This window comes from Trichoplusia ni, chromosome 3 (assembly GCF_003590095.1).
Source record: "Trichoplusia ni isolate ovarian cell line Hi5 chromosome 3, tn1, whole genome shotgun sequence".
Classification (NCBI taxonomy): Eukaryota; Metazoa; Arthropoda; class Insecta; order Lepidoptera; family Noctuidae; genus Trichoplusia; species Trichoplusia ni.
The window spans coordinates 1,299,232-1,315,924 of NC_039480.1; the positions used below are offsets into that span (position 1 = coordinate 1,299,232).

Sequence of the window (16,693 nt, forward strand, 5' to 3'; positions counted from 1 at the left end):
ACTGCAGGACATCGGTAAACCAATTAATTTTCAGAGAGAATTAATTTTGCGCGATATGCGTAGTTCATACTATAATGTAGGTAAGGACGGTAAAATAAAGGTGTTTTTAAGGCTATTGGCCCTCCTTGCTAGTCGCAGATCTCGACAAGCAGTAACAACTGATAACTTTCCATGTACCTAACAAGTCAACTTTACTATAAGTTGATGCTTATACGAGTTAGTTTCCTACGAGCAAATGTGTTTACGCAAATATGCAGAGAGCTTTCAGGGAAATGACAGGTTTTGAACGTGAGTTCAAGTTTTAAAACACTTTTAAAGTCGTACATATAAGGGTGATTGGTGTTAAAAGGAGGCAGTAAGGTAAGGTAGGAGGAGGATGTATCGAAACTGTTTTTTTTTTAATATTACGCTTATTCATATTATTATGCAGAAGATAATTAAATTTACCCATATTCAGTTAATTTGTGCGTGATAACGCTTTGGCAATTATAAACTCAAGTACACACGTTCAATTTTATGATTCATTTAATGATTATTATGTGTTATATATGTTATAGAACAAGACTATATCGTTCGTTCGTTAATAATGTTAAAGTAAACAGGATTTAACAAGCTCAGGTACAAGTTTCGTTACGATAAGACAAGTAGACATCTAACATCCATCAATAATTCCCGTTTGTATTGCATGGCTCTTGAATTATTCATCTCGCTTCGGCCTCACACCTTTACAGGGTGTTAACGTAACTTCTCTGTTTTAACCAATCGAAAAACAATGTTCTTTATTGTTTCGTACTAAGAATATATAATGGGATCAATTTTATTGATACAACTTACTCGGTAAATCAATTATAAATAGATCTAAAACAAATATAGAGTATCCTGGTATCCTGCTTTACTGCCAAAAGCGCAAGAGTTAGCATATTTCCATGATTGTTCGCAGACAAGGAAAACTTTTGAAGTTTACTCAGTAGGTATCCCCCCGAACGTTTGTCTTGTAAATTTTCTTAAAGCGTTATCCATGTTCGGTTGTAATGTCATGTTTGTTCTGCATTGTCAATGCCTCTGAAGAAGGTATGACAGCTGGTCACCTGCCGTTGTTTATAATTTTAGCCGGTAGTTTACCAAGATTATAACGATAATACCAGCCTGTATCTGTCCCGCTGCAGAGCAAATATCTCTTCTCATATTTCCAGTACAAATAAATAAAACGATATTACAGTGGATGGACTTAAGTTATATCCATAATTTAGGCACCCTAATTTTAAAATGAATTCGTGCAATTTCTTTTTACCTTGACTATGCATTGTAAGGTGTTAAACCTAAGGCATATCTCTATGCTGTTCGTGGCCCGGTGATACCAGCGCCTCTGGAATCTCGATCCTTGTCGAAGTTGAACATGCAAGCATGCGAGCGGAACTTTCACGATTGGGTACCCTTAACAGAGCTTAATTCGACTTACAATTCCTCCAACCTGAAGTTAGTCTAAAGCCTATATAGTTATTTAAACAAACAAACAATTAATTCCGAAGCAGAAAACCCGTCATTACCATCCATTCATTGCTATAGTTATTAATGAATGCCAGTGAATAATAAATAATAGAATCAACGGTTTGACGGCGTCAATACGTCTCCCCTGCATCCCCGTTGATAGTGACAAACGATGGTTCCCGGGAGCATTGTCACGGGCTACGTGACTCGGGACACGGAGACACGCATTTTTTGTACTGTAAAATGGATGTGTCACAGGGTGTCTGATCTAAACCAAGATATTATGCTAGTAAGAGTTCGGATCAAACGATTTTAGAAAGAGAATGGCTTCGAATATACCCATTTAATGGATTTGTCTTTTTTCTAGGTATGTACAGTAATTATCAAATCTGATAGTCAAAAGTAAATCCTCTGTAAGTCTCCTCCTGATGGCTTGTATCATTTACGTTAATAAATTATTTTAATTAAAAACTCGGGCCCTCATAAAAGAATGCAATTTAATTATAAATGGACTAGAGAATATACCGCTAAAGCGAACGTAATAACGGCCGAGGGAAGCCGATGAACACATATTATGTAGCTGTGTATATGACTATAATGATTCTCTTTGACTGAAGCCAATATGGATTAAGAGCTGCCGACCAGCTGCTGGGGTTTTGTGATACTGGTTTCCGATATTTTGCATTAAGCTTGTAACGTGCAAGGGATAGTGGGCCTTGTGTGATATGTACCTGCAGAAATATTTACTTAATTATCAATCTCGAAAGGTACTCCTACAAAGTTGTAAATGGTCGATTTCGCTGAAAGTAATTAAGTTGCTTGGCTTGTTTGCAAAACAAATTAATATAAATTTGACATTATCTTTTAAACACATAATACGTATTTAACATTGAGTAAGGTGTTATCTTGACTGATTTGAAAAAATATCTGTCTTCAAGCCTAAGTGATTATTTTTTAATATAATAATCATTTAATTAGTATTGTTATTATTTTATAATTACATTGCTGTTAAAGTAAAACAAGAGAAAGTCATACTTGAGCGCTGCTGTTAAGCGAAAATCAATTAAGTATATTATATCGTATACGCCAGCGGCCACTTTCATCTTAAGAATTTAATTACAAGCCGATCTGGCTTACAAATCATAACGCACTGACCACACAGGTTATAATGACACAGTTAAGTGCTCGTGATTATCAATTAATAGATACCCATTATGCTGTGGATATGTAAACAAGACCGAAACCTACATTAACAAAACATAAGTGTATCATCCACATGCAACAAAACAATATGTGCTTATGTGATTATCAACAGTAATATTATCTTCTTTTTATGGCTTTTGCTCATTGCTCATTAACTACGTTTTTTTTTGTTTCAAGATAATGTCTCGATATATCATCGCTGAATAATACCGTGTATATTAATATTCCTCGAACAATATTTTCACTCCAACAAATTCCAAAAAAGAGTACAAAATTAACAATTTCCGCTTGCCTAATTTTAATCTCTGGTACGGCTTGGAATTTAGTAGGTTGCAAGCCTTAGCCGATTACGGCGGTATTGTATAATGTAGAGCGATCGTATTACCTCGCTAGAATGGGATGTATTAAGGTGTAGGTCGGGTCGGTGAGCTGCCCAAAATAGGTTTAAGCCAGTGGCGTCACTCCGTCTGGACTGGTCAACTTAAAGCCGAGACTAACCTTACAGAAGTCCGTCATGGACGAGGCTCTTCATTGATCTAATCGAATTTGTGTTCATTTAAATGTTTTATTGGACGCTGACTGATTGGACGAAAAGTAGCCATGACTGTAAAGTAGGTTACATACCAACTGTTCCTCACCAAGACTTGATAAACATATCCTAATTCATACATATGTGAGTTCCTGTAGCTGACCTAGAACATTTCCCGAAACTTTCCATTTACGTAATGTCCAGACAGTAAGTAAATGATCGATATCTTGAGTTTCGGGACGTATCGATACGCTTTACCTAATCACCAGCATTGCATCATCGTTTAATTAATAAGCATTTTGTAACGTGCAAGCTGCTCTAATTTTGGGAGCATTGGATCATTCATGTGTTTTACTGTAAATGTTGTTTACGTTTGATCGCTCTTGACGCAAACGTCTTTTATGATTTGTTGTTATTTGTGGTTTTAGTATCTATATTTTACTTTAAGAAAACGTTTATGTCGTTGTAGTTGGCATTCATGCAAACAGCTCAAGCCATCGATTTTTGAAAATAATCAAAGTATCTTTTGTGCCATTATTGTGATATATGAATACGACCAATCATTAATATAGTTCCCAAGGTACAGACTAAAAGTGAACTTGTTTGTTATCTAAGTATTTACCGTTATAACCGCAATATAATAAATATGTTATCATTAAAGACGATACTTGCTCTTACCTTTGGTTGCACTATTGTTACCTATTTATATCCGTTGTGTATGTATGATAAGCTTCACATTGTTGTAAGTATACTAAGTTTAATCTACATTAACGTCATTGGGAAGTCGACAAACAAGGAGCTCCTCATATTCTTTCAATTAAACATGAGTTTTGATTAACGATAACAGTAGAAAATTCAGAAGTAAATTCTCTATTAAAAAAAACATTTAACAAATATTGCCAGATTTTTTCAAATTCTGCTTTGCAGTTAAGCTGTTCTTACAAATGCTCTATTAATATGACTAAAACTAAGTCATAAATATTAAAAAGGAAACCACTGAAGCCAGACATTTCTTCGAAGATCCATAGCGGAGAAACAAACGATGCATTCATTCGCAAATCGTTCGTTTATTTATAACTGCATTTCATAGCTCTAGTTGCTGGTGCAGATCGTGACGTCATCGCGCACTTGCGCCGGCGCTGACAGCTCGCAGAAAATTATAACATGTGTTGCGAATTGCGATATACGTCAGCGTACACACGATGTACGTACGTAGGTAAATAACACACATACAGCCTTCTTGGTCTCATTATGTAGAAATAACATTTCGGTTTAACACGTATTTTTATGAAATTGCGACTTATGGCCGAGTCTTGGTGTTAATACTCACTTTGTGGACACCTTTTTGAAATATTATGGAAGCATAATCGATTCCCTAAATTCTACAATTAGCTCCTTTGACTTGACGTCCTTATAATGTTCTTTTAGTTTAAGAGTATTTTTTATTTAAAGCTGGATTAAGTATTTAACTGTGCTCGAACAATGTCCATGAAAACACATATGAAACCCACCATCCAGAGCATTCAATTGTGTGTTCACAATAGCGACCGATAAATAATGCCTATGGCAGGTTTATCGCCAACATTTTACGTAACCCATTTCCCCGCTAGACTTACAGCTCACAAGAGCACATGTTTTACGTATGTCGCACTAAACGTCATTTTACAACGAAATGTAACTACAGTATACCTACGTCTTTTCGCATAAATGCATCGAGCAACGTTCGCCCTATACATCATTCGCGAATAGGGGTTTTACTGCGCCAGCGCACGTTATCCGAGGGGCCTGTCCAAAGTTCTCACTTCCCAGGCGTTCCGTTTACATTATCTGGTATACTTGTCGTCTGCAGACATATTTTATACAATTTATTGCGTCGCCGCCGCTGTAAAGTAGGGCCTTATACTGTTATGGGAATTTCGCAGATTCTAAGAGGTGTGCCATTTTGTTTAACGTAATCTTAATCTAGCAGGTACGTTGTGATGGTTCTTGTAATTCCTCCTTTGAGAACATTATTTCACGTGACTTCAGAAATAAGTTAGAAACTAGGCCAGGTTTGTGATGTTCAAGATATCTTGTGAAATGAAACAAGTATAATCTTCATTTGGCTTGTGGCGTTAGGACTAAAGCGACGATATTTGTACCATATTAGTGGTCTTGCCTTTGTTCGATCCAATGAAATCAACATCATTGTCATTATCGTTTATATCCGAGCATATCGTTAAAGTCGTTCACCTTTGCATCGTTACGTCACACTTATGTAAGCAGCTTGTTCCACGATAATTCTCTACGTATTTATACACTTTATATAACGTTATGATATAGTGTAATTTAATTCGTTTTGCTCCGAGTAACTCGATACGCGATATGTGCATTCGACACCCTTGACGTTTAGTTTGGTACGTCTTTGAAACATGTTTCTTTTGCGTGCGCGGTCAGTAGCTGTTGTTGTTCGGTTTTTTATTTTTCCGTATCGGCTTGGTGTCATGTGAGCCATGGATCACTAACACTCATCGTTCCGATTACGTTTACGAGGAATCAGCGCATGATAAGTCAAGTTCACTCTTTGTTTTGTTCCATCCATGTTGCTCCATTGCCATTGATTTAAGAATGTCCGGATAAAACGCAACTCTAAATTTCAAGAAAACACCTTTTCCAATAAGTCTCCTTCCCGAAATGTCTACAAGCTCTGTTAGACATAAAGCAATCTATCTTCTATTCAAAGTTCTGTGGTTAAAACTCTTAAATGACCGCAATTTTATCAGACTGTGTGACGTCACTCAATTTATAGAGCAGTCGGCGGTAATTGTAATGGTTTCTTCACTTTCCAAGAACTGAAATGAAAAAGAAACTGATATCCGAGCCGTTTCAATGATTCTTGCAGTTAGCGCGTGGGTGCAGTTCCACGTATTCGCAGTTGACACAGTATTGCAAAACTTGACTTTCATGCGAAATGGACATATGGCCGAGACTAAATGAAAATAATTTGCAAAAGAGAGTGCACAGTTATTAGTACGTAGCACAAACAACTAGTATGCGGACTAATATGGTATAGAAATGTTTTCTATTCTCTCTGCATTTAAAATATTTTCTTGTATATAAAATAACGAGTCCGAGTATTACCTGACTTCACTTAACTCCCATTATAGTCTGTTAACAATCTCAGTAAGCACTAACGGTCGTATCGTGATTTACGATAGAAATCCTTGCCTGGGAACAGCGCATTTACATTTAACAAGCCGAATAAACACGTTGGAACATAAATTGGTCTGTACAAGGAATTGAATGCGACATAAACGCCGCGGGACGCCATGTAGTCTGCGTACCAGCCGCCAACACTGCGCGAAATGTGATCGTGTGCTCGCGGACTCTACCGCTGGACATTGCCCAGGCGCCCACTACGTTACAGCCCCGTGGAGGTACCTACCACTGCTGCACTGCAATTACTTTGCAATCTTGACGTAATACGTAAAACATGTTAAGAATTGACGGATGTCCATTAGCAATTTAGTTTGACCGCAAAACCTGTTGCGCCCGATGTCCCAATGGGAATATAAAAACACGAATATCCTATTCCTTTATAAAAGCGGATACATATACCACTTCCATTTACTAAACATTAACTTTTGTTATCACTTTTCAGCAAGCTCTTACCTTTCAAGTATCAAAAGGCTAGGTTTTGGCTGAAAGTAAGCTAAATGTTGGCAAACAGCCGAAATGGCAGAGACAGTAAGATTAAAACAGTATCTTTTTACTTTCATTCGAGTTCTGAAGCTATGGCAAGCCGGCAGTATGCCAAGGCAAGTAGAATCACCGGAAACTTAATGCTATTTGGCATCATATGCATGTAAGTAAATAAGTGAATATTAGACCTTAGCTCAGAATCCTCAAATAAATCCTTGTAGAGTTAATAAAATAACGTCCTGAATTCAACTGGACTTTGATAACGAATCGCTATTCTATCTAGACATTTGAGATCCACTTTGAAATTACGTAAATCTAGAATAAATCTCGTGTACAATAATCCTTTAGGCAAGAGAAAAAATTACAAAGAATAAAAATGGGATCATTCACTCCCATCGTTTGATTGCTGATCCCTACCAATCTGGCAAGGGTGCTCTCAGATAAAAGTAAACCGCAGCGTTGCTAAATGATGGATCGCTTGTAAGAACTTTCCATCATCCTCAGCTGTTTGTGCCTTGTCGAGAGACCCTTGAAAGTAGATTAATATTAATTTCATGAACTTGCCTGACAGACTAGTGCGGTCTAATGTGAGCTTATTGGACATGTTGTAGTGTCGATAAAAAACTAAAGGATACTTACTCACTGAAAGCCATAATAATATTTTATTCTGTTGTCAATAGCATTGAAAAATATTAATCTAACTGGTCAAAATCTATTGATACAAGTTCAAATTTTATTCAATTTGTGATTAAGTTACTTTTAAAGAATTATGTAGAACAACCCATGCCAATTTAAATGTTATTTAAAACAATACCTGCGGAGTCTTGTAAACTATTTGTCTGTTCAAGTAAATCGGAATGCAAAACAAGTATATCTATGTGAATATGGGGCAATAACTTAGGCGGTGGTCACGTGGCCTGCATTGTGCCGCAGCGCCGGCGGTAACCCGAGACGCGGGCGCAAGTGCGTCCATTGTTGCGGCTCGCGGCGCGCGGCCGGAGGATCGAATGCCCGATACTTTGCCGATACAGGACGCCCACCGTGTATCGCGCACTCGAGATCATATCACCTTATCTGATTCACTAGCCTTGTGTGCTCGCCACCATCGGCATGCTGCAATTTTGAGGATTTAATCTTCATCAATTGAATTTGAGAGATACTCTTAGCAGCTTTTCTTTCGATTTTTGTGTTGATGACTTTTTGCTGGTTTCGGTTGATGTTTACCTCGTAACTTAGTTCAGTAACTGTTCTAAAATGTTAGCTTTTCAATAGGTATTCATTAATCCGTGCAAAAATCCAAAAATGTTAGAGTAATAAAACAAAAGTAAAATCGGCTATAAAATCTTGTTATTCTTTTATCAAGAAAATAAGCTATTAACTAGACTGCTAGGATGAATAATTGATTCGAAATCATCCTTGATCTCATAGTTTAATAACTTTCAGTAAACGCGTGGGAAACAACACAGATTACAGATTGAGAGCAGCCGCTAGAAACTATTGATTCCGAGCTATTGTGGCCGCGGTGATTCGCGATAAAACGTTGTATGGACGACTGAGCCATTCTCACGGCACAATGCGACTGTCTGTTTGTTTGGCCGGGAGTGCCACACCGGCCACCACCTCTACTACACTTTTATTCTGTGTATATCATACAAATAAAGGTTATTTATGTAACCAATGAGGCCCTTGTGAGCTGTTAGTGCCCTTGAACTTCTCAAGCGCAGATATGCTCATATTAAACGTGCGAGTTCTGCGTTAATATGTCTTACTAGTTTCCGAAAAATACAAAACAAATACAAAAATACAAAAGAAATACAAAAATCAAGAAATTGGCTCTTGTGTAACAGGAACGGAAGTAATGAAATACTAACTAATGAAGTAATGATTCGTACAGAAAATCATCAATTGAATTAGTAGAAGAGTGTCGATAGCGGTAACCGTAATTACGTAGCTTTACTTTTCTGATGAGTATTTGTGAAAATCTTCAAGGTCTACCCTGGACTCATATAATTTTCATCAAAAGTACTAGACACCTTATCATCCTCCTCAAAAGTTCAGTTAAAGTTTACAGTCAGCAGTATATTTTTCTGCTCTTAAGTGCTTATCAAAAATTTCCAAACGAACAGTTTTAAACATTTAAAGCTTTTTATATTTTGTGCCGAAGATTTTCGCTTACGAAACAGGGCGGATAACCCAAACGTTGTGACGCATACTTGTCTTCTTCTGTGTTTTCCCAAACTACCTGATAAAAAGTCACTGCTGGTTTTAGACGGCGTGACTGCCTATTTGACCTTCACAAGCCTTCATGGGTAACGTTCCTAACTCCAAGCTTTCCTGAAGCTATTTTTAGGCCGACTATTCGTATTCAAATATTCTGAAAAATTATATTCTGCGCTAGCTCCACTTTCGACAGTTATCCATGAGCATGTATTTTTAGCAAATTTCAATTCAGTGTGCAATAGATAGCTATGCAGTACTCTCATATGGAAAATGCCATACTGGGCCGCCTACGCCTCCAGGGCACAAAGGGGCCGGTGTGATACGGCCAGTGTCGTAGTGTTCATCCGCACGCCCGAATGGCCGCGGGCGTATCACTCACTTAGGCTATCACAACACCCACGCTCGGTCCGCACCCTGCACTGTTACGCATTTCCTATTAGAATCAATTCCCATCATAATACTGTTTGTATCCTCATAGTGCAATTAAAACTAGGGCTTACAGATCTCAAATTACACTCATTGTCAAAGATTGATATCTACCCTAAAGAATTGCGAACTCTAATTATGCTGACTACGTGTAGGTAGTAGTATGGTTAATATTTAGCATTACTCATTGGTTCTCTTCATTAACTAACATACAAATATTCATATTATACCTGTTACCTCAGCTGGTGGTCCTCCAAGCCATAAACATGTCGGTCTCCGATGTAGGTACATGCTACACCAACTAATCGATTTTAATAAATACCAGTGCGTTACGTTTGTGCGTCGCACGTTAATCGCGTGTTGAATACGCTTCGAGGCGCTCGTGTCTAATTAACTAATCAATTAACATATTGAATAGATTATTGTTATCTATGTGTGTTATCGTGTGCGTTTGCTAGTCGACCAAAGTTGCCTAAACGCTAGTGCGACGCAGCCTCAATCGCTTTGAAGCGCCGCACTTATTAGGGCCAACGCTACTTTCTCAGTTTGAAAATAAAAATGCAATTCCATTATGTAATCGATGTTCTGTTCTCCTATATGGAGATTTGGAGTAAAGTTAAGTAGACAATACCCTCTAGATACTATAAAGTGTTTGTTTGCTTGTTTTACATTTTGTAAAAAAGAACACGTTATTTGATCATCAGCCTTATTATCCAGCCACGCACTCGTTTCCTCGCCGGTGCTCGCAACAAGTAATTGTTTACCTGCATTTAACGTGAGGTTCAATTATTTAATTAAATGAATTCTTACCAACATGAATACTGTTTAATTAGATTAGTAGTATCTGTTACAGTTTGAATAATTATGTTAGCAATTAAATACATACTAGGGTAACTGGCTGTTTGTACGGTCTATTTTTGTTGTTTAACATGTTTACACGTACGTAGGCAATTTATAGTAGGTAGGTGTGTAAAAAGATATAATTTCATATACATACTACAGACTAGTTAGCTACTGGTTTTTGTCGATATACACAGACCAAGATTTAAATCGTATCAATTTCAAACTGATTTGATCGTTCCGCCATTTTCAAACTACAACAAAACGTTTTTTCCTGATATATTTTCATGAATCATAAATAAAAAACAATGTTTAATCTCTAATAAATATTTGTTTATTTTGCTCGCTGTAGATAGTTAGGTACTAGATATGTTTGTATATGGTGCTACGTTGTTATAAATATCATTACGTAAGACATAAAGCTACAAATCCCCTGTTACCATAGCATCATATGAAAAACAATGTTCATCGTTTGTCAAAGGAAAGTGACCCGTATATCGATACACATAACGGTGTTATCGCTATCAATAGATATGTAATAAACTTGTTGCCATTGTTTCTGTGCCTCTTGTCATTCGAACCGTTTGTTTCTCTGTAAGAACATTTTATTGAAGAACCACTCTGTTTCTGACGGCCCTATTTTCTCTTTTAGAGGGTAAGATTAAATATTTTTTAATAGGAAGGTTATGATGACCAAAAGAAAAACGTTTTCCAAATACTGAACAACTCGTTTTTACAAACGATTCCTTTATTATCGATTTCCCAATTACACAGGATTAAAATTTCTGAGAAAATCCTTTCAGAATATGATGAATAACAACATCTTCGTCATTATTTCGAACATCTGTAGGACTACTGTGTACTGCTTCTTGTTAATATTTCGAGTAGTTCATTATGTACAGATATTTATGGTATACTAACTTGTTTACTATTAACCCGAACCAGACAACCTCCCCTCTTCAGCGTTGATTGCGAACTGAATTTTATGCAGCAACGTATTCATGCATATTCAGACAACGTTCAGCGAATAATTGTCGTTATCTAGGTAAGTGCAGAAGGTCAACTACAATATTGTCTTGAATTATAAATACCAGCAGACATGGTCTTTGAAATTTCGCTTGATTCGGCATAAAAAGCAGAATTCAAAACTTTGTTGAAATTGTTAATAACAATTCTAAAATGTTATAATACCTTATTTTCAACATTTTAAAGGCATTTGTTTCATCAAACCATAATAACTGAGAAGACAATAAAATTGATAAAGTTACAGAAACAGTAAAACTTTATGAGTAGTACATTATCAGAGAAGTATTAATGAAAAGAGTTGGTTATTGCCATAGAAATCTAAATAACAAGGTAATAGAAATGGCATACACCGCGGCGATCTATCGAAACGCATGTCGCCGGTGGGCGGGGCTTCAACACATTCACAGCAAATAACTACGCAATCACGCAAACATTAACATCGAGAAGACCAAGCAAACAACACTAGGCCGTACGTCTAATGCAATAAGGTTGACTTTGTCGTTGTATGGATTCACTAACTCACACAGTCATTGCATTTTTTTGCATTAGTTGTAGTGATTACGTAAACTACACTAGGGATTGACTACGGATCCGAAATATAATGAAAGACGAAATTATGAGTGACAATGTTTCTTGTTGTATTCTTCTATGGATTACATTATAATATGTACGTACTTACAAAAAAAAAATTCGCTAATTGTCGGTTGACAAAAAGAAATATTATTAGGAAATACTTGGTACCTAGGTAGGTTTGGTTTATACGGTGACTTTTTAGTCGTCTTACAAAAGCAGCCCAGTTCATGTATCCAATGACTAGTAAACGTTCATAATAGAAAAATAGGTATTTATGAGATTTGGATAAATTTAAATTGCAATTTTTATTCAATGCTATGCTATAACTGTACTTTTTGAAACATTCAGTTGCGAGCGCGGTCCGAGCCGTAAAAATGGAGAGGGGCGCGGGCGGCGGGCGGGCGGCAAGTTATCAAGCATGCAACTAATTTCATAGTGTATATTCGGCCTAAGTAGTAGGGTACCAATTTCGTTTACCCGTGGTAGACATCCACTTGTCTTTTGTATTTATTTCAATCCTGTGGGAATCTGAAATAAAAATATATTCAATAATATGTTCACAAAAACAAACGACTATTAAAATTGTTACTTTTCGTATACAATGTTCATTTTGGATAATTTGTCCGCACTTAACCACATCACTATTTCCGACAGTTTTGTGCGGCCGTACCACTACAAATACGATCGCATTGATACATATTATTTTTCGTTATACATTTCTCTTTTTACAACGGTGCATTTCTGTAAGTTTCTTACTGCAGAGGCAATGATTAGTAAAGAATGCAATTGTTGCAAGATGGTGCGATATAAATATGGTTTATAATGAAGGTTATGTTTTGAAATTTAATTTTGCAATAACATCAATATTACTGCAATAATTCACTTACCGATAAAATGTTATCTATTTATTTATGTTATTACACGATGCAGATGAATTTCCAGCCTGAGAAACCCCGCAAAACACCATTTTTAGTGGTTCTTGCTGTGACGACGTTCCGCGAGCGACTGAGCGTAAGTTTGCGCGCTGGTGTCGTCCAAGACACCAGTGTGGCGACAAGGTCACGCGGCGTTGGCACTTCTATTACCTTGTTATTTAGATTTCTATGGTTATTGCACATTTGGCATGGTAATAGTTTTGCTTTATATTAAATGGTATAAGGAATATCGAACAGGGCCGTGACACAATGACACGTTACAATTCGGAAGCGCGTCATAAAACACTCGCATATACGATATAACACATTTTCACACAGTTCGGCTGCACGTTTTCCTTTTATTACAGTGTCGGCACTTTTATTTCTTATCTTTCGAGGTATAACTGTGGGGTCCAAAACATAAATTCGGGTATAATCTCGCCAACAATAAATTGTTCGGGAATGTTTTATTATTTCTAATTGCCGCTTATTATAAGCGGTCTAGATTTTCTTTTGGATATCGATCGCCCTTGGGTTCTCAGGTTCAATGTACAAACACCACTTCTAAAAGTAACGTGCTATTATTATGTTAATGTGAAATTCACTCCAATAACTAGTACCTATACATTTAGCATAAATTATTGCTTGAAATATTTAATTTAATATCTTACAGGATAACCTTGTACACGGTTAGCCTTCTGCTATATTTGTTGAGTGGCGCGCAATACGTGACACGCAGGATGAGAATATTCCTTCTTTTCTTTTTTAAAACGCTATTCCACTACGCGACTTTCCTGTCGCTGATGCTTTTACGGACGTATGTCACAGCAAATGTATAGTTATGCATAAGAACTGAAATTGGAACCTCCAAAAATCGTTTCAGGCGGGTTTTGTGTACTGTGTCAGTTTCTTTCAGGACATTAAATATCCGAGCCCTTACGTCACCAACTTACTTTTCCCGCGGTTTCGCTCGCATAGCTGTTGAAACATTACCCTCCTGCAGCAGACGAGTTAAAAGTCTTTGGGTTTCAGCTTATTTCATACCGAATTTCATCCAAATGTGTCTAGCCGTGTCGCGCCGTGTCTGTGTGCATGAAGAAAACTCGAATAAACCTACACACTAAAAGTTCGGCTTTATCACATCAGTGTGATATTGGATTTAAACTGTATTTATGCCTCGCATTTCGTTTATATCGATATAAAGCCTCCCTTAATTTCAGTGGTCAGTGGTAAGTAATGTGTGCGTCAAAGGCTCGTCATTTATGTTTCATAATGCATGCCACTGGGATCGTGTTTGTTTACAGAGTTAGTTGCATTAGGTCCGGCGCGTGATCGAATTTACTCTACTCTCCTGTTTGTTTATACTCCCGATATGTTATCAAAACACTAGTGTAGAATTTATATTTGAACACAAACTCACCGGTAACATTCGAATTGATTGGTTTTTTGAAACTCTGCAATATTAACTAGTTTTCGATGGAAGGGGTGCATGGGTCACCCGCTATCTGTACAATTTGTATTTATGTCAAATGTTACTTTTCGACGCTCAAGTAGTCCACCATCCAACATTAAGGTTTTGCTAACATACCAATGAAGCTCATGACATCGTTATTTATTATTAATTAATTTCATAAATTCATTCAATTTCGACCACCTGAATGAATACCAATTGCTACTAACCTTTGTACTTATAAAACGCTGACAACAATTCCTAAACGTCAACATCAAGCTTTATTGAATTATGATTTCCTCAGCAAAATTTGTTAAAACTTGACGTAGATGTATATCTAAGTCAGCAGTACGTAGATAAACTAAAATAAACATTAATCAGCATACAAGTATCGCACACGCACCTCGTATTCATTACGTAACGTATTTGTGTTGGTCCATAACAAAAACAATCGCGATATAATTATAACAGAGCATACAAATAGCTGTCACGACGCCAAATCATTTGACGAGTGTTTAGTTTACACGAATGTGCTGAAACACTAATTTTAGGCTTTAGTAGTTCTACAACCAGGTATGTGATGTTGACTGTGTTGATGTCAGAAGCCCGCAACACATTCCGCCTAAACAGTTACGTTTCTGCATTCATACTCTTCTAATGCACAGCGATTTTCTCTAGTTTGTGTCGTATTGAAAGGGTAGCAACGAAACCCTATTACTGAGGCTCCGCTGTCTGTCCGATTGTCCGTTGTCTGGTACGAAGCTGTATCTTATGAACCGTGACAATAAGAGTCTAGCCTGGTGAAATGTTCATAGACGATGTATTTCAGAATCTTCAGTTCCCGGTGTAGCAACAACAAAAAAAAATGAACATCTAAGTCAAGTTTGAGTCGCTAAGTTCAAAAAATTCATGTGATCAATTTATCTCTATTTATCTAAAACAATCAGTGTCGCAATTTCGATTCGCACTTGACTAGTTTTTCAACCTCTTCCTTACTGTTATTCTCTTAGGTCCACGTTATTATAATATTCCCCTCCAGCCCCGTACCGTTGCAGTTGGAGATCTATCTTTTACTGTAATACTCAAGCAGAGACGCTCTGGGACTCTGGCACTTAACAGTTTAAGAGCCCCAATAGCCGATGCTGAAATAACTTGAAAATTGTAACCACTTGGGATATTAAATGAAATTACAACTACATTGCGTGAATGAAAACCACACAAATTAAATTATTGATACACAGCAATTTCACGTGAATTATGATATAAGAAAGCACACGCCATTTGTTACACAATATGCGCGACGTAAGTGAAATTAAGCGTGTCATTAGTTTTGTGTTCGTAGATGTTAGCATAAATTACTTTTATCTGTTGTGGATGCTGGACATCATTTATAAGCTTTTAGCGTGTAGTCGGAGTTTTTGATTTATGGGAAAAAAATAAGCCCTGTTGTCAGTAAATTCTCTCTACCACCGGATGTTAATGGTACTAGCTCATAATATCTTAGTAATGTGTTCAGAGGAAAAAAAATATTGGTGTTTTCGAACCGTTTAAAATATTCTCAACACTTTTTTCCGTCTTGATCCAGAAGACTTATTTCTTTTAATTTATCTAATGTTATTGTCCGTCCGGTAAGACGGATGTCTTTGCTCAGACTTAAATAAACTACTCCATTAGTCTAAGAAGGACTCTCCACTCCATATTGTTCCCTGTAGCAAAACATATATTTTTTGTTAAAACTTTTTCTAGCTCCTTTTTGCTAATATTTGGCTGTACTGTAACAATGGCTTAGTCTCGCGTGTAGCAAGATGGGTTTATCAAACCATCCTCGACTACGACTTGAATTTTATTAAATGCTGTAAGGTTTGCATCAAATCAGGTAATCATCGCTTCAAATAGTACCATAATCAGAAAATTCCGATCGTTGTTGCTCACATCTCGGTATGAGTCACGGCAGTCATAGTTAATTCATTTTACTCCATTTCTCTGGATGACTAGGGATGTTCTATTTCGGGTGTACCGTCACTGCGTCACCGAGTCGGGGGTGATTGTGTACCCCGCAAATTGAATCATAAGTGAGTCAATACGGTGAATATCTTGTTACTTTATCATATGTGGCTCTCTGCGGTTTTGGTGTCCGTGTCTTTAATTATGAATATTTACTGGAGCTACTTGACTTATTTGTCACATGTCATTTTTGTACGCCAAATACCATCAACTGTATTATGTTTCTCTTTACTGAAGTTACTTGTATTGCTTTTTATAAAGTACAAAAACTAATAACAGTGACAAGTGCACGGAATTCTGCCACTGATATTGCGACTGTTAGACTTCAGCTATTTGTAG

At 36.9% G+C, this 16,693-nt stretch overlaps 1 protein-coding gene across 1 annotated transcript in view; it reads left to right on the forward strand.

Moving 5' to 3' along the window:
• The window catches only part of LOC113508812 (nuclear receptor-binding protein homolog), a gene marked incomplete at its 3' end in the record, with an annotated part of 66,408 nt that overhangs the window by 24,355 nt on the left and 25,360 nt on the right, over positions 1-16,693 (forward strand). The gene's annotated exons all lie outside the window — the stretch shown is intronic.